This window comes from Ranitomeya imitator, chromosome 2 (genome assembly GCF_032444005.1).
Source record: "Ranitomeya imitator isolate aRanImi1 chromosome 2, aRanImi1.pri, whole genome shotgun sequence".
In the NCBI taxonomy this organism is placed as follows: domain Eukaryota; kingdom Metazoa; phylum Chordata; class Amphibia; order Anura; family Dendrobatidae; genus Ranitomeya; species Ranitomeya imitator.
In genome coordinates this window covers 54,349,388-54,375,011 of record NC_091283.1, presented here as the reverse complement: position 1 = coordinate 54,375,011, position 25,624 = coordinate 54,349,388, and the positions used below count along the sequence as shown (strand labels likewise).

General features: G+C 42.6%; 1 protein-coding gene across 2 annotated transcripts in view; it reads left to right on the top strand.

The window, feature by feature from the left end:
• The window catches only part of PRX (periaxin), a 67,881-nt gene that overhangs the window by 2,982 nt on the left and 39,275 nt on the right, over nucleotides 1-25,624 (top strand). Inside the window, exon 1 of one of the 2 annotated variants that reach the window (XM_069746749.1) lies at nucleotides 17,678-17,792. The exons of the other annotated variant lie outside the window; for it this stretch is intronic. The gene's annotated coding sequence lies outside the window, so the exon portion shown is untranslated. Of the gene's footprint in view, nucleotides 1-17,677; nucleotides 17,793-25,624 lie in introns of those variants that run through there. 2 annotated transcript variants of the gene reach the window in all.

The window sequence follows — 25,624 nt, the reverse complement described above, 5'->3', positions numbered from 1 at the left end:
GACAAGACTTGATTTACATGCAAGAATGAAGAGTTTATATCTCAGGAATAGAGAGTCGCAGGAGAAAAAGAAAAACTACGCTGGATTCAGGAGAAGAGAGGCATTTACACCAGATAAAACAAATACATAGTAATGGCAAGTGATGGATCCCCTTTAAGTAGACAAAAATCAATTTTTTTTAGATGTTTATGGATATGCAAGCCCCTTTACTTCTCTGTTCACCCCTGCTTCCGTGCGGGGAGTGCTGCATCGCACGGTGAAAGGCTTTTGACTCCCGTGGGTGGGGTGATGTCACAGCTACATATTTGTAATTCGATTACAGTAGAGTCTGTGAACACTGAGAAACCTTCTCCATAAAGGCACAAGTGTTATAGCTTTTGGCCATGTGTCAAGAACAATCCATGTGTTGATAGTCATCTTACTCTACGTCCGCCTTTTGTCCACAATCCAGAGATTAGCGCGTTCGAGGGATTCTTACTTTATCCACACAACCGTAAGGATTTTACTTTTAACCAATGTCAAATAGTTGTGTGGTCCTAGTCATGTATACGCAGCTCGTATTATATCTCTACTGCAGGATTTTCAGTTGTGGGTCCCCTTTTAGGGCAAATAAGGGTTTTATGGAGGGTCTCCTTCTACGATTACTCTATGGGACCTATTCATGGATTACTTGCATAACTGGCATAATGATATATTTTCCCTATAAAAGGAGTGACCATCCCCCATAGATGTGAATGAAGTGGTGGCCTCCAAATATTTACGATGGGAATATCCCTTTAAGACTAATGATGAGCGAAGGACTGAGGTTCTTTCATTTCTATCATCACACTGATGGATGTTTAAGGAAAAATTAGATTTGAGCCAAACTCGGATGTATTGTGGAAAATCTGCATCCTGTTGTTACTTTATGGAAAATAACCCATTCACTGAGATAAAGTCGTGACCCGCACAAGGTTTTCCCGAGTTTAGGTAAATAAACTATAATCATGGGAGAATAAGAAGTTATGCAACTTTCTAGACTTTTTTTTTCAGTTTCTCGTCAAGTTCTAGATCTCCGGTTGCTGTCGGTAAATGGCAACATTAGTGTTAAGGCCGAGAACTCCATAGACACAGGGTGATTCTTCTCACAGATGAAATTTATAGCATGCAACTATCATCAGGATTAAAAGGATCCTCCACTACATGATGAACCCCTTATTAAATATTATATTCCATGGTGTAAATAGGAAAACAACAGATACCTCTCGCACCGATGCCGATCCAGCGATGTTAGCGCTGTGCCTCCCAGATCCTGCGTCACATAGTTATGCCACATGGGCTATGCATCCAATCAGGGCTGTGGAGTCGGTAAGCCAAACCTCCGAATCTGACTCTTCAATTTCCATGACTCCGACTCCACCGCCCTAACAGGGTGGTGGAGTCGGTAAGCCAAACCTCCGACTCCTCAATTTCCATGACTCCGACTTCACAACTCCGACTCCTCAGCCCTGTGGACATTAACAGACTGAAATTCTCACACTTTTCTCAGACATTCGAATTTCATTTTCGGGAAGTGAGAGTGAAATGGCCATTTTTTTGCGGTTGCTGGTTGGCTGCAGCTTTCATGTCATGTGGCATAACAATGTAACGTGAGCATCAGAAGAACTGCTGCTGACAACGCTGGAGCAGGAAATATGTTATTTTTATTTTGCATTGGGGAAAACCGTATTCAAGAATCAGTTATCTAAGTAGTGGACCTTCCCTTTAAGGTTTCTTGGGAGGAAATCTATGGACCCTGCTATCATCTGTATAGATTTATGGAGCCATTGGAGGATCCTCTCTCATATTCTAATTAGCCAGTCAGACCCTGGACGCAACATTCATTCAGATGGACTTTTAGGATGATCTTACTGATGATACTAGGGGTGGCTGTGTAAGTCTTGGTATGACCACTTAAAATGATACCTGTTTTGTCTGCAAATTGCCTCTTCTGAGAAAAAGAGGACTTAAACTCTATAGCGCCACCTGTAGGAAGTAGCGATCCTACAAGTTACAATCAACCCTTTAACGAGTCGTGCAATATGACTTAGGATAAAAGCCAAATCAGTATCTCAATTCGCAGACACTGTGTTTCGGGCTGTTGGCCCTCATCAGTGCGAAGCATGAGAACTGATTTGGCTAGGTGAGAGGCTCTGGACTGGGGTCTAAGTGGTAACGTTTCTCCTTATGGAGAGTGACATACCAGCTGGCTTATCAAGGTTGTAGTAATCCGATATATTAGCGCTGAGAAATCAAGCTTTGAAGATTCATCTACTTTTGGGATACCTTGCATGTGGCTGCACAGCTTGATTTCTCCGCACTTTTTTTTTTTGAACAAACAGGTAGTTGCTAACAACCTGCCTGCTGTGCCCAGCACCCATCTTTACTGGCACAGAGCAGTCACAGACTGACGCTGACGTCACGTTGACAGGGCAGCAGCTTCTTTTCTTCTCTGCCCTGTTGATGTCATGCTGATTGACAGCCACCTCCCTGCTGCCTAACTTCAGGAAGCCAGCTGTCAATAAGCATGAAGTTGGCAGCCACCCTCCGCCGACAGAGAAGAAGAGGAAGAACTGCACAGTTGACATGAAACAGCTGAGTCCCCCGAAGGAGCAGTCTGTTGCAGCACTGGGTTGAACTGGCAGGTAGTTGCTTCTCTATTTAGGCCCAAAGTAAAAATAAAGATGTCCTGGACAACACCTTCAAAGGTCACCAGATCAAAAGTGGCCCGGTTTTTCATCTTATTTTGATCCCACTGCTTCCCTGAATTTTTTTTTTTTTAAATTGGCCATACCGCTCTACAAAGATGGGGCTTTATATTTAGTGCAAAATTTTGTCTTTTCCGAGGGGGCTTTTCTCACAGAGCAGTTTTGCAGAGCAGCCTAAAGACACACCCCAGAGGATCCTGTGAGCAACACCTCCTTTGTAAAGACCATAAAAATATCGCAAAATAAAAAGGCCGGTATCTCTAGGATTGCATGGCAGATTTTGCACAAAAAAAAGTACTCAGGAGATCCTCATGAATAAAAAAAAAAATCTAAAAAGATTTCATGTAAAAGTTTAATGCATTTTTGTGTTCCAAATTGTGATTAAAAGGCACAAAACCTGGGTGCTCAATGATCCCCGATTCCTGTGAATCGATTACTGTAGAGGAATCTGACAGAAAAGGCCACGTGTGCAGGTCCTGATGCCAGGAGTAGAGCTGCAAAGCTGCACAGAGAACTAGAGTGGGAACTGTGTAACCCGGGACTATGTTTTTAGGGGGTTGGTTTTGGGTCTGTATTTATTTTTAAGTTTTAAGTCCTAATGTAAATTAGTGCTTTAAAAATTAAAAGGTAAATCTGTCATCGGTTTGACCCTTTTAGAATTCTGCATTTAAGAGTAAGGCCAGCGTCACACTGGCATATCGCATCCAATGCGAGAACATCTCATGCGATATGCTAATGACACTCAGCTCCTGCTCGCAGCAGAGCAGGAGCCGAGTGTCATGCGTCTGTGCTCCGATTCTCTCGCACAGGGAGGATCGGAGCACAGCTGTGGAGGAGGCGGAGAAATGAATTTCTCCATCTCCTCCATTGCTGGGGTCCGCTTATAGCGCACACCACTCGGATGTTATCCGAGTGGTGTGCGCTGTCTCACACGCACCCATAGGCTTATATGGGTGCGAATGAGCCGAGAGTTTTCCTCGGTCCGAGACAATCGCAGCATGCTGCGAGTGTCTCGGACCGAGGAAAACGGCTGACAGAAAGTCGGCTGCTGGGAGCGGCCCCATAACTTATCATTGGTCCGAGTGCAATGCGATTTTTTAGTTTTTTTTATCGCATTGCACTCGGCCGTTTAAAGCACCAGTGTGACGCCGGCCTAAAAGGGGTTGTCCTCTCTCAAATACAGTACAGACCAAAAGTTTGGACACCTTCTCATTTAAAGATTTTTCTGTGTTTTCATGACTATGAAAATTGTACATTCACACTGAAGGCATCAAAACTATGAATTAATGCATGCGGAATTATATACTTAATTTCAGCTGCTTCACACTTTTTTTTTATGTCTAATATTCTAGGTTCTTCAAAGTAGCCACCTTTTGCTTTGATGACTGCTTTGCACACTCTTGGCATTCTCTTGATGAGCTTCAAGAGGTAGTCACAGGGAATGGTCTTCACTTCACAGGTGTGCCCTGTCATGTTTAATAAGTGGGATTTCTTGCCTTATAAATGGGGTTGGGACCATCAGTTGTGTTGTGCAGAAGTCTGGTGGATACACAGCTGATAGTCCTACTGAATAGACTGTTATAATTTGTATTATGGCAAGAAAAAAGTAGCTAAGTAAAGAAAAACGAGTGGCCATCATTACTTTAAGAAATGAAGGTCAGTCTGAAAAATTGGGAAAACTTTGAAAGTGTCCCCAAGTGCAGTGGCAAAAACCATCAAGCGCTACAAAGAAACTGTCTCACATGAGGACCGCCCCAGGAAAGGAAGACCAAGAGTCACCTCTGCTTCTGAGGATAAGTTTATCCGAGTCAGCAGCCTCAGAAATCGCAGGTTAACAGCAGCTCAGATTAGAGACCAGGTCAATGCCACACAGAGTTCTAGCAGCAGACACATCTCTACAACAACTGTTAAGAGACTTTGTGCAGCAGGCCTTCATGGTAAAATAGCTGCTAGGAAACCACTGCTAAGGACAGGCAACAAGCAGAAGAGACTTGTTTGGGCTAAAGAACACAAGGAATGGACATTAGACCAGTGGAAATCTGCTTTGGTCTGATGAGTCCAAATTTGAGATCTTTGGTTCCAACCACCGTGTCTTTGTGCGACGCAGAAAAGGTGAACGGATAGACTCTACATGCCTGGTTCCCACCGTAAAGCATGGAGGAGGAGGTGTGGGGGTGCTTTCCTGGTGAGACTGTTGGGGATTTATTCAAAATTGAAGGCATACTGAACCAGCATGGCTACCACAGCACCTTCCAGCGGCATGCTATTCCATCCGGTTTGCGTTTAGTTGGACCATCATTTATTTTTCAACAGGACAATGACCCCAAACACACCTCCAGGCTGTGTAAGGGCTATTTGACCAAGAAGGAGAGTGATGGGGTGCTACGCCAGATGACCTGGCCTTCACAGTCACCAGACCTGAACCCAATCGAGATGGTTTGGGGTGAGCTGGACCGCAGAGTGAAGGCAAAAGGGTCAACAAGTGCTAAGCATCTCTGGGAACTCCTTCAAAATTGTTGGAAGACCATATTCGGTGACTACCTCTTGAAGCTCATCAAGAGAATGCCAAGAGTGTGCAAAGCAGTCATCAAAGCAAAAGGTGGCTACTTTGAAGAACCTAGAATATAAGACATATTTTCAGTTGTTTCGCACTTTTTTGTTAAGTATATAATTCCACATGTGTTAATTCATAGTTTTGATGCCTTCAGTGTGAATGTACAATTTTCATAGCCATGAAAATATAGAAAAATCTTTAAATGAGAAGGTGTGTCCAAACTTTTGGTCTGTACTGTATGTCCATCAGAGATGGACAAAATACCAAACTTGACCTTCTTTTCACACTTGTGGGGTCTAATGATGCCTTTCCACCGCTGCAGTGATGTCATGTCAGCATCGTTGCAGTCAATCACTGATCTCAGGGGCTTGTATCCACTTGAAAGGGAGATAATGCTTAGTACTCACTAGTGGCCACCAATCAACATATGGAGCTGCTGCTTTGTGCCTGTAAGTCGCTTCATTCTTGGCTGATCGGTGTGTGTTGGACCACCACTGATCTCATAATGATGACCCATCCTATGTATAAGTCATAAATAGTTAAACTCTTTAATATTTTTTATGGTCTTGGTGTAGATTTCAAACTGGGAACCATGATGGAATTTCATAGATTGAATTTAAACCGCACCTTGTCTGGTTGGGTTCTGGGTTCTTTTCACCAGGGGAGATGTTGACCTCTTTTGGGCATATCAAAATTGGCTATAGATGACTACAGTTGAGAGACCATTGGAACTATTATTAAATAACTACTAACTTTTTTGAGCTCTGGTCATCTCTGAGTTGCTTCTTTTGAAAGCCATAATCCTGTTCCAGAACATTCATAAGATGGACATGCCCAACTGACCCCATAATATTTAATAGGGGTCATTATGATCTAAGGTGTCACATGCTTTAACTGGAAAAATGTCAATTCACTGACCACTATTTTTTTGCTTCAGAGCTTTGGTCCTACATGGACAGATGTCATCTTGGGTCTACTGCTCCATGCAGCTGACATGTGAGATGTCCTCATGATCACATGAGATCTGGTGCCTTTTTAGCATTGTGCTCATGCATTCGTAATGACGGGCTGGGCCATAACAAACTGCTGATGTGATTTTGCGTTTAGGAAGGAAAGGGTGGAGGACCCCAATAAGAAGGAAGTCAAGCCTAAAAAATGTGACCTTTCCACTCATCTGAATTAATATTCCTCGAATTCTAGAGTGGGTCCTTTCCGTGTCATAGACGGAACTGGGGAATAAAAGCAGGAAGTTTAACTTCACTGACAGGAGAATTAGCTCAGATTTGGCGTCACTGAAGAAGCAGATCATTGAGGGATGGGTGGAGGACGGTTGTCTCATCTGAGGAATTCACTCTATGGAGGGAGATGGCAGCGGTTCACCACACCCCATCATTTTACAAATTCATATTTATAAAATGAAAGCTCTGTAAATAGCAACAGTTTTTTTTCCCCGGTCTTCTCTGGTCTAGTTTCCACGTAGTAAAAGACCAATCTAAATGAATGGCATTAAATTCCATTAGATTTTAGATACAATTTATCCTAAACTTTCCAAAGGAAAATAAAGCATTAACATTTTTTTCCCAGTAAAATTATCTTTGAAGTGATCGGTTTTATAGTAATGATTCACGTCGTAATATAACTGTTTTAGCAGTTTGAGCCATGATTTTTTGTACAAATAATTCCAAATGGTAAAATCTTGCCTGATCGAGGCCTTCACTAGGGGGAGCTCAGAAGTTTATTGCATACTGTTTCATTAATTAGCTCAAGAGTGTTGCTTTAGTGACATATTGTACTTTATGTTAGTGGTAAATTTTATGGATAGCACGGTGACTCAGTGGTTAACACTGTTACTTTGTGCTAGGGTCCTGGGCTCAAATTCCATCAAGGACAACATCTGCAATGATGTATCAAAACACCCCAAAATGGAGCATTAAACCACAAAAACTGTATCATAACACAGTAAATTTTATTTAAGAAATCAGTTATGACACATAAAGATAAATATCACAGAGTAAGTAATTAGAACAGAGTAGTTGATTAGGTTAAGGGTGCACCACAAATATGGTGTCACCCCAAAGACAAAGGCATGGAAATGAAGTTATCTCATATAACCAAAACAAAGGTCATATTAAAAAATACAATCTAAAGTGCCAGTGCAACATATTTCATCCATAGCCGAAATGGAGTGGTCACATAAATCTCAAAGTTAGGCTCTCCTTATAAAGATAATATATGTAAATCAATGGCCATGTGGCTAATCTAGTCTAGATGAGGCATGAGACCACCCCTTAGATTTCACCCATATCTGTGTCCATGGGGATACCCACGCGCCTCTACGCGCGTTTCACGACAGCTTCCTCGGGGCAGAGTGATCACATACATGCAAGGATGTATGTTGTCCCTGTGTTTGAGTGGGTTTCATCGTTTTTTTTTCCCCCGAACTCCAAAGACATATTCATAGGGAATTTAGATTGTGAGCCCCAATATCTATAAAGCGCTGTATAAGCAAGCATAATAAATAAGTAGAAATACAGGGAATTTAGAGATCACAGAATTCTGATGGTTAAGAATTAATATTAAAGAGGATCTGTCACTTGCTCAAAAAAAAAAAAGTTAAATACCTGAAGCTCTTTTCCGTTTCACCCTGCATCCCTCAATTGCATAGATATTCACATTTGTTTCTTCTGAAGCGCAGTATGTGAAATTTCTGCTAGTAGTACAACTGGGCATTTCTTCAGAGTTTTCTCTGGGGGTGTGTTCTTGCACCTCTCTTCAGATGCTGCCAATCGCAGCTCAGTTGCAGTCTAGCATTCTCAGACTTTACTAAGGCGTGATTGGCAGTATTTGCAGACTCTGAAGAATCGAATGGTTGCAAAGCTCCAGAGGAAACAAACGCAGTGCAAAATGGAGCTCAGGGATTTTAACAAGTTATCTTACTATTTTTTTTTACAAAGTTACTGGTTCTCTTTAAATAAAATGCCATTCATTGATGGAGATTCACTATTTCTCATTGACATGCTGTAACAAAGGCCGACTAGAGACATTGACCCATTGGGTCAGTGATGATTTTGGCTTAGGGATAAACCAGGATACCGAGATCAAGGGATTGTGCTTCTTCACTTTGGACATGTACAAGGAGGTATAGACTTTCTCACAAAAAACTTTTATGACCACTAATCATGGAATAGTCTCTTTCCAATGGCTGGAATTTCCAAATCCCAGTACAGAGACAGTAGGCACGATTTGTAGTCTGATCGAGTTCAATTGGTAGTGCAGGTCAGACAGAAGTCAAACGCAAGACACATTTTAAGTGTAAGGAACACAGTGTAGCAGACTGGTGACCAAATGGACCCTTTCTGTTCAGACTTTGAGTGGTTTAAGCAAGACCCTGAATACACTTGAGCTGAATTCAGAGCACTGGCCCTTTAAGAGGCTGCGTACAGCTGATCCATGTGGGTCTGGCTCTTGGTACAAAACTGATTTCAGTAGCGGAAACCGTGGTCCTTCAACCATTTTACTTGTAGCAGCCATTCAGATAAATAGACTAATACTCTAAAATATCCACATTCCTTAATGGCTCATTTGGTCACGGTTTGTCTTCATGAGAAATCTCCTTCATTTACAACTTTTTAGTAAGTCTACGTTCACATTTGCATTGTGCGGTGCTACGTCGGCGACGCAACGCACAACGCAAATGTGAATGCATGCACAACGCAGCATTTTGTGACGCATGCGTTCACTTTTTCATGGTTTTTGGCGCAGAAAAAACTGCATCATGCAGCGTCCTCTGCGCCCTGACGCATGCGCTGCAGTGACACATGCGTCACAAAATGCAAGTGCAACGCATGTCCATGCGCCCCCCCATGTTAAATATAGGGGCGCATGACGCATGCGTCGCCGCGGTTCCGCCCGACGCAACGCAAATGTGAACGTAGCCTAAATGAAACTCATATGACTAAACCACATGGTTAGCCGGTAATAACTAGGAAACTAGATTGATGCATTTGATACAATGGTTCTCAGTACTTTCATGATATATACTATGATATATGCAGTTGTCCCCATACTGTGTGCGCCCTAGTATTTCACGGCACATCATGTGATACGTGTTATTCCCCTCTCCTCCACACCTTATTATCTTATTCTAATTAATAAACTTTAGCTTGTTCATTACTTCGGATCGACAATGTCTCTTTCTTCTCTTTTGTTTTGTTGTTTTTTTTTTTACAACTTTTTAGGAACCTAATCCTTGTTTTTGATCATTTTGGGTCAAGATCTGCCCACGGTTTAGGAGATGTAATAGGCCAAGTAATCTTCATGGTTGGTCGAATAATTAACATTTTTGGCCATCTTGCTACTCACATGTCTGATGATGATCTGCCGGTTGACAACTGAAACTGTCATAGGAGGGCACAAAAATGTGTCATTGCAGTTGTCAATCACATTTACGATCCTGTCCATGCTGATAAGAGTAGGACATGAGGTAGGACATGAAAGCTTATAGAAAAGGATAGTCCGCCATGTGCCTTCTCTGCAGGTGCTGAGGGTATCGACTTAACGCTTCCTTTTACATTCTACATCTAGATATCATCACTGATGGAACCCGGAAAGAATATAAATAATATAATAATATTAAGATGGTAAAGACTCAACTCACATGCCTGGTAAGGTGTCAATAAAGCAGGGGTGTCAAACTGCATTCCTCGAGGGCTGCAAACGGGTCATGTTTTCAGGATTTCCTTGTACTGCACAGGTGATAATTTAATCACCAACTCATTATTTGTGTAGGTGATTAAATTATCACCTGTGCAGTACAAGTAAATCCTGAAAACATGACCTGTTTGCAGCCCTCGAGGAATGCAGTTTGACACCCCTGTAAGGGTCCTTGATTCTGGATCCTGCCCCTTTCCCAAATTAAAGAGGCTGTATAACTAATTTAAAGTCCCCTTAAAGGAGGACTTTCACCACTCCCGACTCCTGTTTTACTAGATCTTTATATTCTGGAACAACTTTTCTAATTTGCATTGTGCAGTTCCTCTGTTAATCCTCCTAGAAATCTATGAAAAAACAACAAAAAATGAAAATTTGTCCACGTTCTGGGGCTGTCGGCACTGATTGGATAGTATGTGACAACAACACACCATCACAAACCCTCTTTTTGGGGAGAGTGCTAACATCCAGTTACCACCCAGTTTATGCATTTGTCAGAGGAACAATAGCGGAAAGGCATAATGCAGAATTATGCAAAGTACCGTATATACCGCATACTTACTCCAGAATTATTTCATGAGGAATACAATTTTTACTAATTGAAATCAGGAGTGGAGAACGGTCCTGGTGTTGTATGATATTAATTACAAGGTCTGGGTTTTTTTCCCCAGTAACAGCGCCACCCTTGTCTGTGGGTTGTGTCTAGTATTGCAACTCTGTCTAATTCCCTAAATTAGAGCTCCGCTGCAATACCAAATACATTGCATGGACAAGGGTGGTTTGTTTCTGTAGGCTGAAATGCATTGAGTTGTTTGGGGAGGTCACTTGTGTTCCCTGATCAATAACGGGTCTAAAAATCTCATAAGTGAACTTTATGACAGGTAGAAACAAGCACAAAACGTTGCGATCAGTCCAGGATATCGCAGCTTCCTGGACAACTGTAAATGTAATATAGGTGGGCTTCTATATTGGGGCTAGTGGCTATGTATTTTTGAGGGAGATTTTTCCATCCTTTTCTCTGGAAGTTGCTGAATTTGGGCTTACGTGCTTCTAGTTCACTAAATTGTGGCGCTGGGAACCTTACGCACACATGTATATATTTACCGAGCGTATACATCCTGGAGGGAAATCGGTCCTCATTCCCTGGGTAGATAAGGCGGCAGGAAGGGGCTGCGTCCCTTTGATAGAGCGCATAGTTTGTGTAGTGACACAGTACGTGGCCCCCACCACACACACGCACGCTCTACAGTTTCCTGCCAATTATCCCATATGCAAAACTACTAAAGTCGCATAGTCTCTGCCTGATAGTCTGAAGACTGTGATGGTACCACTAAGCATCCAGTAAGCAGACAAATTCTCGTTTTATCCTTGGTGCAGACTACATATATACCACGGAATACCTTGGAGAAGCAACACTGCTCCAGTTCCTTCAAGTTAGATGGTTTCCTCTGGTGAACAGCAGTGTTCAAGTCTGACCACATATTCTTAATTGGATTAAGGTCTGGTCTGTGATTAGGCTACTCCAAAACATTGATATGTTTCCCCTTAAACCACTCGAGTGTTGTATTAGCAGTATACTTTGGGTCATTGTCTTGTTGGAAGGTGAACCTCCATCCCAGTCTCAAATCACTGACAGACTGAAACAGGTTTTGAGCAAGAATATCCCTTTATTTTTCACTATCCATATTCCTCTCAATTCGGACAATTTTCCCTGTCCCTGCTGCCAAAAAAATCCCCACAGCACGATGCTGCCACCACCACCACCGTGTTTCACAGTGGGGATGTTGTTCTTGGGGTGATGAGCTGTGTAGGTTTGCTGCGAGACATAGCATTTACCTTGGTGACCAAAAAGTTTAATTTTGGTCTCATCTGACCTTCCTCTATACATTTGGGGAGTCTCCCATATGTCTTTTGGCAAACTCAAAATCATCCTCACAATTTTTATGTGTAAAGCTGGGTTCAGGTTCACATTGCGTTAATGGCAATGCGCTGACCGCATCCGTTACATAGCGGCACTAACGCTATGTAACAGATGCGTTAGCGCACCCATTAACTGCCATTATGTAGCGCATCGCTAACGCATGTCATAATCGGCATGCGTTAGCGATGTGCCGTCATTCTGTGACGGACCCTCGGACGCAGTCTGCAGCGTTTTCGGGTCCGTCACCGCTAGCACAGATAGAGCATCTGCGCTAGCGCGATCGCATAAACGCGATCTTTTTCGGCACTTGCGTTAACGCAGTCTGTTTAACGTATGCATTGAACGGACTGCACTAACGCAATGTGAACCTAGCCTAAGTAAAGACTTTTTTCTGCCCACTCTTCCATAAATGCCACCTCTATGGAGTGTATGGCTTATTGTGGTTGTATGGACAGTTACTCCAGTCTCTGCATAGGAACTCTGCAGCTCCTTCAGGGTTAACCGTTGGTCACTATGCTGCCTCTCAGATTACTGCTATCCTTGCCTGGGCTGAGAGTTTTGGTGGGCAGCGGTTTCTTGTGGTACTGTGTTCTTTCCATTTGATGATAATGGATTTGATGGTGCTCTGGGGATTAGAGATTGGGATATTTTATTATAACCAAACCCTGACTTGTTCTTCTCAACAACTTTGTCCCTGACTTGTTTGGAGATCACCTTGGTCTTCATGGTGTTGTTTGGAGATCTCCTTGGTCTTCATGGTGTTGTTTGGAGATCTCCTTGGTCTTCATGGTGTTGTTTGGAGATCTCCTTGGTCTTCATGGTGTTGTTTGGAGATCTCCTTGGTCTTCATGGTGTTGTTTGGAGATCTCCTTGGTCTTCATGGTGTTGTTTGGAGATCTCCTTGGTCTTCATGGTGTTGTTTGGAGATCTCCTTGGTCTTCATGGTGTTGTTTGGAGATCTCCTTGGTCTTCATGGTGTTTGGTTAGTGCTGTCTCTTGTTAATGGTGTTGCAGCCTCTGTGGCCTTTCAGAAAAGGTACCGTGTATATACTGACAGATATGTGACACAGGGGGCGTCCTGTCACTAAGCATTTGACTCATGAAGCCAATCTTTAATTATTTGATCCCATAAATGTAATTTATGCCTGTATTTTTCTTACCTCACCAACTTAGACTATTTAGTGCTGAGGCATCACACACAAATCGGATTACAAAAAAACAAAAATATCTAAACACAGATTGTAATATAACAAAATAGATAAATAGCCAAGGAGGATGAATACTTTTGCATGCCGTTGTACATAGACTCTCCCGCCCGTATTAGCATTGTGCTGACACTTAAAAAGAAAGGACTCTTCTCTCTCCATCCCAACCCATCGTGGAACCAGGACCCGCGAAAGGACATTTTCCAGGGCCCTCGCCGACACCGGAACCCAGGACCCATCTCAGATGAGGACGCCGCTGGATTCTTCAAGCGTTCAGGCCAGAACGCCACCGCTATCTTCACAGAGACTGATCCTTAACACCGCCGGACTGATAAGTTTGATACCTTTGTACTTTCCTCAACCTTCTGTTGCCCCTGCTATACCTACGTCCACCAAACACCGTTTTAGTATCCTTATCTCCCCCATTTACCCTCTCCCTGCATGGAGTAACACTTCCAGTGAAATCCCCTGTTAACCTTTGTTCTGCCTCCGACCGTTACTGCACCCTGATACCTGTACACTGTATACATTTTTTTTTGCAGGAATGCCTCTGTAGCAAATGACAGTCAAAAATGCACCTCAATATGGTTAAAAATATATTTTTGGATTACTGGATATAGAAAAATATATAGTACCTGATTAATGTGGTTGTCTCAAAAGCAGGTGTGTAACAATTGGGGTCACAGAGGTCGAGATGGCGACTGGGTCCGTGCGGGTGAGGGAACTGCCAACGTCAGTACAAACTTCAACTGGATGTGCGTCCTCAGATGCACATTCAGCTGAAGTGTATTGCAGCACACCTGCGCTGCAATACAGACTGCTGGCCAATCAGAGGCCAGCAACTTACATTGGCCTGCTCGTGAGGGGACGCATAGCAGTGATGTCGTGCACTCCAGTCGCTTTCACGCTGAATTCAGCTGCCGGCATTGGAAGAGGATGCCTCACAGTGGGGGAGCCAAGGGAAGGTGATTAGAATCATCTTTTTTTCTATACATTAAAGAACAGCGGCAGAATGGTGGACTTATACCAGGACATGGGATATATACCAGGAGGAGCCCTAGGATAAGGGACATATACCAGGATGGTGGATATATATATATATATATATATATACTATGATGTGCCCAATATGGGGGACATCTATATACCAGGATGAGGGACATCTATATACCAGGATGGGGAACAAATTTACCAGAATAGAAAGATCAATAGATGCCTTTGTTTGGAGGGGAGGTCTCCCCAGAGTAAACAAAGCCACTCTCTACCGACACCGCCTAAAAGGAGGTTTGGGAGTTCCCAACCTTTCTAAATACTACCGCGCAGCCCTTTTGGGCCAACTGACCCTATACCATGCCTACACTGAACCCCCATTATGGCTATCTTTAGAAGCCTCCGAGCTGCAACCCGACACCCTAGGTACAATATTATGGATTCCCCCAACCTCATCGTAAACATATTTCAAACCCCATTATAAAACACTCTCTTGCAATCTGGGACTCGCATAAATACTCTTCACAGCTAATATCACCCTTTTTGCCCCTCGCCCCAATTTGGGGCAACACTCTATTTCCCCCAGGTATGGGATCCCTTAGATACTTCCATAAGTGGGTTGAAGCGGGGATAACTAGAGTCCACCATCTATTTAATGTGGACAGGATTATCCCATTCCCAGCCCTTAGAGAAAAATACGGTTTCCCCCCCCCCCCCCCCGGAGAGATATTTCGATATTTGCAACTTAAGAACTTTGTCAGCTCTTTACTGAAAAATTCTACCCCTTCATACTCCTTTGCTTCATTTGAACAAAGATGTCGTCAAAACCCTCATGCCTCAGGTACTATATCTCTCCTCTACTCACAAATCAACTCCCCTTCACATAGGAATTGTTTAAAATACACTTCTCGCTGGGAGTCCGATATTGGGTCTACCCTGCCTGACTCAGAGTGGTCCCAAATCTGGTCCTCCTCAACTGGAGGAATACTAAATACCCTCATGCTGGAAACCAACTATAAAGTGTTGACCCGTTGGTACCTGACCCCAGCGAGAGTGGCTAAGGCAGTGGCCAGCTACTCCCCAAACTGCTTCAGAGGATGTAACTCTGTTGGAGACATGTTCCATATCTGGTGGCTATGCCCAACTGTTAGGAGACTATGGATTAGAATCTACCATTTAGTTTTTTCTGTCACAAATATAAACCTCAGAAAGAACCCTTGGGAGGCCCTATTCAACAAACACATCTCCAAGATTCCCAAACACACTCAGGCTCTTATATCATTTATATTTTTAGCAACCAAGCAAACTATAGCTTTGACTTGGAAAAAAACAACCATAGACTTCTCCGCAGTTAAATCACGCCTCTCCTGGTATATGATCAATGAAAAACTGTCGGCTATTCTTATGGACAAAGTTGGTAAATTCGAGAAAGTATGGCTTCCCTGGGCGGAATATACTAATCACACTCCCTTTGCCGTACCTACACTTTACCTAACTAACCCTGAACCATCCGATTCAGGATGAGGGACATCTACTGTATATAACAGGATGGGGAACAAAGTCATATATACCAAGATGGGGAAGATATATACCAGGATTGGGTGTACATATATACACTAGGATGGGCCCAGGGTGAGGATGGGGGACATATATAGCAGGAAGGAGCCCTGGATGGGGGACATTACTACATAATGGGGGCAAATCTATTGGCAGTCTCATTACATCATAGGCAGGGCAATCGGCGCCCAACATGGATGCTTTGTAAGATCACAAGGCTTAATTGACACTTTTAGTGATTGATGGAGGTATTTTAAAGGGGGTTATCCAGGATTTCTTTTTTTCTCTTATGGAGCTAAAGACTTACATCTACTACCTGCTTGTTCTGACCGGTGCTGATCTCTGCCTGCTCATAGCGGTCTCAGTCACCTGCGGCTTCTTGTGATATCACATCAACAGAGCTGGTTCTTCTCTCCCACTCTGCTTTGACAATGGGACATCACTACTGATTTACAGCTGGCTCCCTGCTGCCTAATTGCGGGGAGCCATCTGTCAATCAGAATGATGATAGCAGTGACGTCCCGTCAACAGAGCAGACCGGAAAAGGATCAGCTACTCTATTGATATGTGGTCAAACGAAGCAGCAGAATCGCCGGCAAGAGTGGTCCATGACCATTCTGAGTTGGCAGAGATCGGCATCGGGCAGAACAGGCAGGTAGTAATCATACGAAAAAAACAAGGAGCCAAGAAACACAGAAACATATACAAAAAATAAACATATAATAAATAAGGACAGGTGAGTAAGGCGACAATGCATACAGGCAGTGCCAAAACTGTCTATAATTGAAAAGGTTCCCAAATATATAGCCAGAATAATACATGTGCCTAGACCACAGTAACATAATTATAAGTAACCCAATGAGACCCATATACATCAGTGGGTGAGCCGCAGATATATAACACCAGACTCCATAACTCCATATGTGGAATATATACAAGACCCATAATGAAGATAGGGTATATGCAAAAAGTCACCAGAGGAGAGAGGCTGGAGAAAGTAAGGTCTCACCCATTATGACAGAAATGGCGCACTGCTGTATATGTTTCTGTGTTAATGTTTCAATAAAATTTTGTAATTTTTTATGACGATTTCACATGGTATATGTTACATATTTGTATAGGTAATTATACGTGGGATTTTCTTGGCTCCTTGTTTTTTTCGTATGATTACTATATTGCTCTTTCAGGAGTATTTCCCATTAATATGGTCATGTTATGGTATCGGTTCTGGCATGTGTTCAGAACAGGCAGGTAGTTCACAACAATTTGCATATAAGTTCTTAGGCCCATGATGAGCTAGTTTGAGGCAGATGCAAGCTGTGTAGCATCCCTCGACGTGCTCCTTGACTGATATATTCATCATGGAGGGTTCCGGAGTTCTGGATTAATTAGCCACGGTGAAGAGAGGCTATAAGGAGCGTCACTTGGTCTGACGGACATGGCCCACCCATGCATTACACAGTCTATGGAATTCATTGGGCACTGTGTAATGTTTCATTTCTCCTGTGGGGGCGCTGCAGGGACATTGCTGTAGGGTTCCTCTGCCATTTCTAGTCAATTACTATTGAGCTAGTGAACACTCTGTCACCAGCTCATTGTCGGGGGACCCTTCGAAGAGATTCTTTTCTGCTCGGGGTCCTACTTCTGGTGAAATACCTTATTTTATTGACGTTTAGTGCTAGAAACACCCGCATGGCCATTCTGGATTAATAAATGCTGGATTCAAGACATTTAACTACGGTTGCTCAGAATTTCCTAATATTGCTTGCAATGCCGGGGATACTTTAGGAGTGACTTTACTATAAGGATCCTTTGCCGTTCTCATCAGGGACATGGGATGAGAGCCCGGAGGCGTAATATGGCATTCTGGTAAGATTCTGTGCTGAATGTCAAAACTTGGAAGTGTTTCAGTGATGTCAGCATCCTGCAGCCAATCACTGGCCAGACAGAAACTTTTTGGGAAGCCTGAGCCCTCTCCCCCTTCGCTGTAGCCTCTCCCTCTGGCATTGAGTGTCAGACTTCCAGTGACAGCTCACACAGTCACTGGACCTTCCAGGAGGGAGCCGGCTGGGGGGATCCGACGGTGGGCACACACTGCCAGGGGCACTGTAACTGGAGAACGATAACTGGTAAGTGCCGCTTTCATTTCTTAATATATCGATCACTATTTATATAGCGCCAACATATTCCACAGCGCTGTACACAGACTGTAATCGCTCGCTTCAGCCCATGCGCCAATACTAATACCTATCCTTGGCAGCCATTGCATGGCATATGCCTAGGAATGAATGATATATATTTATTGCCGCACGCAAAGCTGTTTAGATGCTTTTATAGTCACGTTGACTGATCACGGTGTCACATGCGAAGATATCACATGCTGTAGCCAAGCTATCCATCTGAGCCGGGGGCTACTAAACTTGGTATTTAGGTTAAGCATTACATGGGCCGGAGAGAAAGTAAAGAGATAAAATAATATTTATTAAAACAATAATATATATAGAAAAAATATAAATAATACAATTAGTAAATGATATAATAATAAAAAAAACTAAATTAAATAGTAATTTAAAAAAAAAGGCTAAACATTACATTCTAAATCCAATGATGAGAGAGAATTTGCCGTACTTACCAAGCTGCACAAAAATCAAACGTGCACCCCTGCTCCGGATGATTATAGGACCCCCATTCTAGGAGTTATTGTGGGTCCTAACGATCAGACCCCTATCTTGGGGATATATGATACATATATTTACTGGGACAATCCCTTTAACATCTAAGTCCTCAAATTAGGCTGTGTTCACACTAGCGTCATTGCATTTGCTTGTAATGGAAGCTATGACGCTGTGCTGAATCCACTGTTGCAGATGGACCCCATTGACTTATAATGGGGTCCTCTGGGGTTCACAGGAAGAATATTGCTATAAAGTGTTATTCTCATTTTTGATTCAAAGTGAGTGAAATCTTGAATGGAGAATGTATATGTGATAAAAGGCTTATGCTTATATTGGGTGTTTGTGTGTTAATATGTCAATCTATAGATCATAAGGGTTTTCCTACTAAAGTACAGATGACATATTACCAGAATATGGAATCGTAAATGTCCAACCATTTTGACTTCCAGCAATTCTCCAAACTAAGGGGCTTCTGCTTCTTTGACTTTTTCTCTAACCAGCACTTTTCCCCATCAGGCACTATTTAGAGAACGGCACATCGGCCCCATGCAAGTAAATGGGGCTCAGCCCCTGTCCTTGCAGAACTTCAGTCCCAGCCTTTATATCTAAAAGGGTCACAACCGCCACTAACATATCATAGAAATATGATGTGGTGGGAAAATCCTTCCAAGAGTCAATGAGACCTACAGCCCAATGGAGCAGTCATGCACTTAGGGCTCATTCAGACGTCTGCTTTTTTTCACGTACAAGAAGAGCGGTCCTAGATTAATCAGTGACTTTGTGCAGTTTAATCCGTCTTTCATATGAGTGTCATCCGAGTTTCATCAGTTTTTTCTCAGACAGAGAAACTCCTTTTTTCTTATCTTCTCCTCTCTATCAGTCCATCAAAAACAGACAGCACTCGGATGGCATCCGAGTGCTGTCTTATTTTTTTCACAGACCCATAGACTTGCATTGCAGATATTGATCCAACAGCTAGATCAATATTGGACATATTTTTTTTAATTGGGTTTTATTACATTTTCAGAATAGTATTACAGAAAATAACAAGAAAATCATTCAAGTCAAAACATATTTCTCGAGATAGCAACAGGAGAAATAATTTTCAAGCTATCAGACATTTAGAAGCCATTGCTATGTGTAATGAAAGCTGTTTAACTTTACGGACAAGTTGAAATGGTGATAGATTCATTGAATCTAATTTTGGATCCAAGGGGATCTGGAGACCAGTAACTTTACAGATCAAGAACTTGTCAGTTTCCCAGAGACCTTGTAAATTTGAGCATGTCCCAAACAAATGGGGTAGATCACCTTCTGTATTCCGACATGATAATTATGGATTATAGAGTTAAGTTTACGCAGAAGGGAGGGAGGATGATACCAGAACATGAGTTTATATTGTAGATAAAACATGTAGAAGTTTTGACTGTTTCTCCCGATCTCCTGCCAAATACAGTGTCAGAGAAGACCACCCAAAAAGCTTTCTCATTTACTCATCTAGGGATCCTTTTAGATGGTCATCTGGGTAAAGGTTAATTAATATCTGGTAGATATCTGATATAAGACCCTCGGTTGGAACACCTGCTCTACACAAACGACGATCATTGAGGCTATCGGGCATCACAGGATTCAATAGGAAGGTCAAAGGAGAATGTTCCGATATCAGCCGGAGTTTTTTGGAGCACCGATCCCAAATAATTTTGGTAAAGTTTATTGGACCCAACATATGTGGATCTAACTTATTTGAGGAGGTCCCCCAAAGGTAAGAGTTAGGGTGTATTGGGCCTAACCAAAGTTTATTGTTTCCATCCATCTAGACTAGAATGCTCTGGGATATGGCGAAGGCGAGTTGCCCAGAAGTAAATATTGGACATGTTTCTGCGCAGACCACTTCACATTAACAAAAATCAGACATGAACAACCCCATAGGACCTGTACCAGTATTATCTATCTGTGAAGATCATGGACTAAACTAGTACGCGAAAAAAACGAACATCTGAATTGGCCCTTAAAGATATTTTTCAACAACATTTTCTGGTTTACCAGATATGTAGATGTGATGACTGTACAAGCAATGTTAGTAAGGGTTGGAGCCTAATAATTGTCAGGAGTAAATAACTAATTTATCCTATTTATGCACTGTTATTTGGCTGCAGGTAATCCTCAGCAGAGTACTGGTTTTCCTAATTATCACAATCCTCGCTCCTCCATTTCCTGCGATGCAGGAGATACAGCTACGTCCTTGTATTTTGCAACAGTTGCAGCATCCACATCTTCTACTCCACCTGACCTTCTGAATAACAGAAACAATTGTGTCCCCAGTTATTTTGGGCCGGGAAAATGACTATTAGGCCATTGTGGGAATGTTATCTTGTGCAGGGTTATTCCTCTGCGTGTCTGTATCTCATTTGTATTATGACCTCGGTGTTTGCACAGGATACAACATGTCCAGCAGGCAGGACACAGGACATATCATTGGTACAACCTGCGCATAGGGGCCCAAGAGCTAAAGGGGCCACTACCGCCTTTAAAGCAGGGGGTATTGTGCATTATGATAAGCTATTGGACTGAAAAGGACCCTGTTACAGAACCCCCAGCACCAAGAATGTTATGCAGTATATATGTATGTATAATAGTTTCCTTGTGAAATGCATCAGTCCACAGGCTGCGCCCCTGGACAAGATATTCTCTTTCTGACCTCCCCACCTTTGTAATTCCCACAGTAAATAGCGGCAGGCTCCAGCCCCCTGCGGCTATTGTAATGTATGTCTGGCCTGCTGTTTTCCTATTGGCCTGCCCTGTGTATCTGTGCTTTATATTCTGTGTGCTGTAAATAAAGGGTGTTCTTAGACTGGAAATACGTAGAGAAGCAGTCAGCTTTTATATGCTCTCATGTAATCAAGAAATTCCTGCCAGCGCCCTTCATTCAGAATCTAGCTAAAGCAGATTGGACCTCCTGAAACACGGGGTGTTACTGAAAGAGGTACCCCAGCTTGGTAGACCCCGTTACAGACCCATATACTGTTCTTGCACAGGGTCCTCTTCTGTCCCCTATGTGAGAGCAGCATTGTGATAAAGGAGTAGACACCGAGCTCTGGGATTCTGTACGCAGTTATCTGTTGTTTGGATAAGTATTTAGAATATTTTGATACATAAATGCTGGCACAGCTTAGAGAAACACAACATGATCTTTTACAACACGTAGTTGTTAGACGAGAAGAGATTCCAACCAAAAGTAACATAAAAAAAAACATAACATTTTATTAATCACAAACATAAAAACGTCATATAAAAAGTCAGCACCAGGACCTCCAAAAAAAAGGGAGGAAAAAGCACAGCATGGATGTTCAACTAGCCCAGTGGGGGGTATCAAAATAACCAGACCTGTAATCAATTATATATAATAACCAGCAAAACTAAATAATGGCTGGTTAATGTGTAAGAGCGCCAATTATATAAGTCCCCATACACGGGCTGAGAAAAAGAAAAAGCAAATAGTGAAGAGCATAATGTAACTAAAGTGCCAGTGCATATGTCTGTATGGATTATGTTGTGTTATAAATATTGAAGTGTCTACAAATTATAGTTACGGTAGTTATTGGACATATGGGTGTAACAACTTAGAGAAAGCCTGTGAGTCCTGATGATTCGACCACTAGTTGTGACTCCTGCTCCCCCTTCTCATTCACAGGTAATGTTTTCTATGATACCATTCCGCTTTTACTAGTAAACTTCTGTGTAGTTGCTGCAGGACTCATAGAGAAAGCCTGTGAGTCCTTCTTTCTCCGTCCAGTCATAGAAAAAGCCTGTGAGTCTTATTTTCCTCGCCAATTAATAAACAAATCCTGTGAGTCTTGCTTGCCTCAACCACACATAGTGATTGACAGCTTTCCCTGTACACAAACTCCTATATGAAAAGCTGTCAATTACTGCCGCAGGCCTTCTCTATAAGTGGCATTGATACAGGACTCACAGATTTCTCTATGAGTGGGCGGAGGAAGCAGGACTCACAGGCTTTCTCTATGAGTGGGCACAGGAAGCAAGACTCACAAGCTTTCTCTATTAGTGGGCGGAGGAAGCAGGACTCACAGATTTCTCTATGAGTGGGTCCAGGAAGCAGGACTCACAGGCTTTCTCTATGAGTGGGCGGAGGAAGCAGGACTCACAGATTTCTCTATGAGTGGGCGGAGGAAGCAGGACTCACAGGCTTTCTCTATGAGTGGGCACAGGAAGCAGGACTCACAGATTTCTCTGAGTGGGCGGAGGAAGCAGGACTCACAGATTTCTCTATGAGTGGGCGGAGGAAGCAGGACTCAGGCTTTCTCTATGAGTGGGCGGAGGAAGCAGGACTCACAGGCTTTCTCTATGAGTGGGCGGAGGAAGCAGGACTCACAGGCTTTCTCTATGAGTGGGCGGAGGAAGCAGGACTCACAGGCTTTCTCTATGAGTGGGCGGAGGAAGCAGGACTCACAGGCTTTCTATATGAGTGGGAGGAGGAAGCAGGACTCACAGATTTCTCTATGAGTGGGCGGAGGAAGCAGGACTCAGGCTTTCTCTATGAGTGGGCGGAGGAAGCAGGACTCACAGGCTTTCTCTATGAGTGGGCGGAGGAAGCAAGACTCACAGGCTTTCTCTATGAGTGGGCGGAGGAAGCAGGACTCACAGGCTTTCTCTATGAGTGGGCGGAGGAAGCAGGACTCACAGGCTTTCTATATGAGTGGGAGGAGGAAGCAGGACTCACAGGCTTTCTCTATGAGTGGGCAGAGGAAGCAGGACTCACAGGCTTTCTCTGTCAAATATTTAGAAATGAGAGTCCTCAGTGGTTGATACCTTTTACAGGCTCACAGGCTTTCTCTGTGTCCTGCAGCAGGAACACAGCTTTTTACATGGAAATACTGAATCAGTTTTAGGAAAACTTTACATCGCCGTGCTCAGCATCATTGGAAATATCCTATGCTGCACTCAGAATAGAAATTGCAACTGTATAGCAAGAGGTGTAACAACAGTGAGTGTAGCAGTGTCTAGGCCCTGGAGCCTAGGGGTCTGTTTGACCCATCTGATAGACCAATATTATTAATGACCCGTGATAATTTTTAGGCCCATTGGAGATTCTGCATTGAGGCCCATGAGCTTCAAGTTAAAGAGGACCGCTCACCATGTCAAAAGTGGCCAGTTTTTCTCTTATTTTATTTATGTTCCTTTCTTTAGTCTGTTACATGGCTAAACAAAAATGTAGGATATTTATGTTGAAGCCCAAAGAAAAACCTATAAAAGCTAAATAATTTCTTTCTGTCACTTGTGGAACATAGACCGTAAATTCCTTTATAATAGACCCAGAGTAATGTCAATGCTCAAATCATTTCCATAGGCATACCGGGCATAGCTTCTGTTTGATCCTGATTGTGGCCCGTCCATTAAAGGTCCCTAACAAAGAATGCTTCATTAACTGCGTTCTTGGATAATTACTATGTCATTGTGCTGGCGTGGATGTCAAGACATGACGAGGCCGGACGGATGTAGATTATTTGGGACGTGAATAGAATATTAGACCAATGTCCAGTCCCCGGATGTTGAGGCATGATGCGTTAGTGGGAGAGGCAAGAGATGACGCCCTTGTGTCTGTAGACTAGAGACCATGGATGACAGGAAAGAGCTTTTCCTTCCTGGTGAAGTGGTTTTACAAATATACACAGATTCTTTAATTATTTTTGGGCTTTTTGTAAAAGGTAGAACATTTAATTGACAAGGGTGTACATAATTAAAGATGGTAAGATGACTGCTAAATTACGCATCTGGGAAGAAAGTCCAATCAGATTGCCCCATACTTATTCTCCATGGGTAGTGTAAAACTGTACAGGTCTTTCTCTTCATACAGACATCAACATTAGCAAATAAGAGAAAGAAAAAGCAGTCTGAGGGCCACAAGTCTAACAAAAAATGGAAAGGAGGAACTGGTGGTTGGTCTGAGGATGGCATTAATCAACCAAACCATCCAGCACCAGGAAAGAGGTCACATTTTGTTCTTATTTTATTGCTCATCTGCCACTCTCCTTTTTTTGCTATTTATCCCTATTTCATAGAATTGAGCTAAGTGTGGTGGTCCAGTGACTAGCCCTGTTGCAGTGATGTGGTCGGGTTCAAAACTGTCCATGGGCAACATCTGCATGGAGTTTGTATGTTTTCTTCTATGCCAAAACCAAGTATTTGCAAAATGCTGGACTGTTCATTACATGTCCCAATTATAAAATTCCCCCTCCCGTCCAATATGCATCTACTATAGTGGTCAGTTCAATGGTCCCGAAGTTACGGGAAGCAGAGACTTGGTAAAATACTACCCTGGTCAAAATCTGAACTGGGACCTGGATCCAGGCCACATAATACAGCGACCACCAGTGACATTATGCACAGGAGCTGTGTATATAGTGTATAGTGTACAGATAATACAGTGGTCACTGGTGACATTATACATAGAAGCTCTGTATATAGTGTATACTGTTGTTAAGTCCTTCTCAGTCCCTGGCTTACTAGAGGTAGGGATCCTGAGTAAATGACACGCAAACAAGGTATTGTGTGATCATATACAGGGGAAGCCCAGGAGCACATCTCTCTCTCTGGGCTTTGCCCTCCCTTTATATAGAAAAGAATTATTCTTTTACAGACATGCGCACAAGCGCTCATATTTCACTATCTCTTACATAAACAATCTATACCAGTCTTTATCAGTAGAAAGTTACATCATCTGGAAGGTGAATGAAAGGCTGCTATTGAAAGAAGGAATGCACACATGATTACTTCCATAAAAGGAAATGTCAAGTCAGCAGAAATGTATCTTGTTGTAAGCGAGATTTCTCAGGAAGAAGACAAGATGGATTCCTTTAGTTCAGTCTGATCTCCACAATTCCCCCCTTTGACATTTTCTTTTATTTATTTTATTACCACAGGGCCAAAGACAAAGCCTTTATTTGGTATTACACATGTACATGCTTGTATTCAATAAGAGAATCAAATCTAGTATTAATTCTTCCGTTTAACTCTCGCAACCTTTTCTTTGTTTTGCAATAAGTACAGATATTACAAAGGGATAGCAAAATAAGCGCAATAATCAGTATTAGCAAAGGATAACATAAGAGAAGAAGGAAAAAAAAAACTTTATACTCTTGCATCTATTACACAAAGTTTATCTGTGCATACTGAGATACTCTTGAGCACAATCTGGAATAGTACGTATATGACTACAATAATCATAACTATATGTATTATGCTCTGCATAATCCCAGCAACCCACC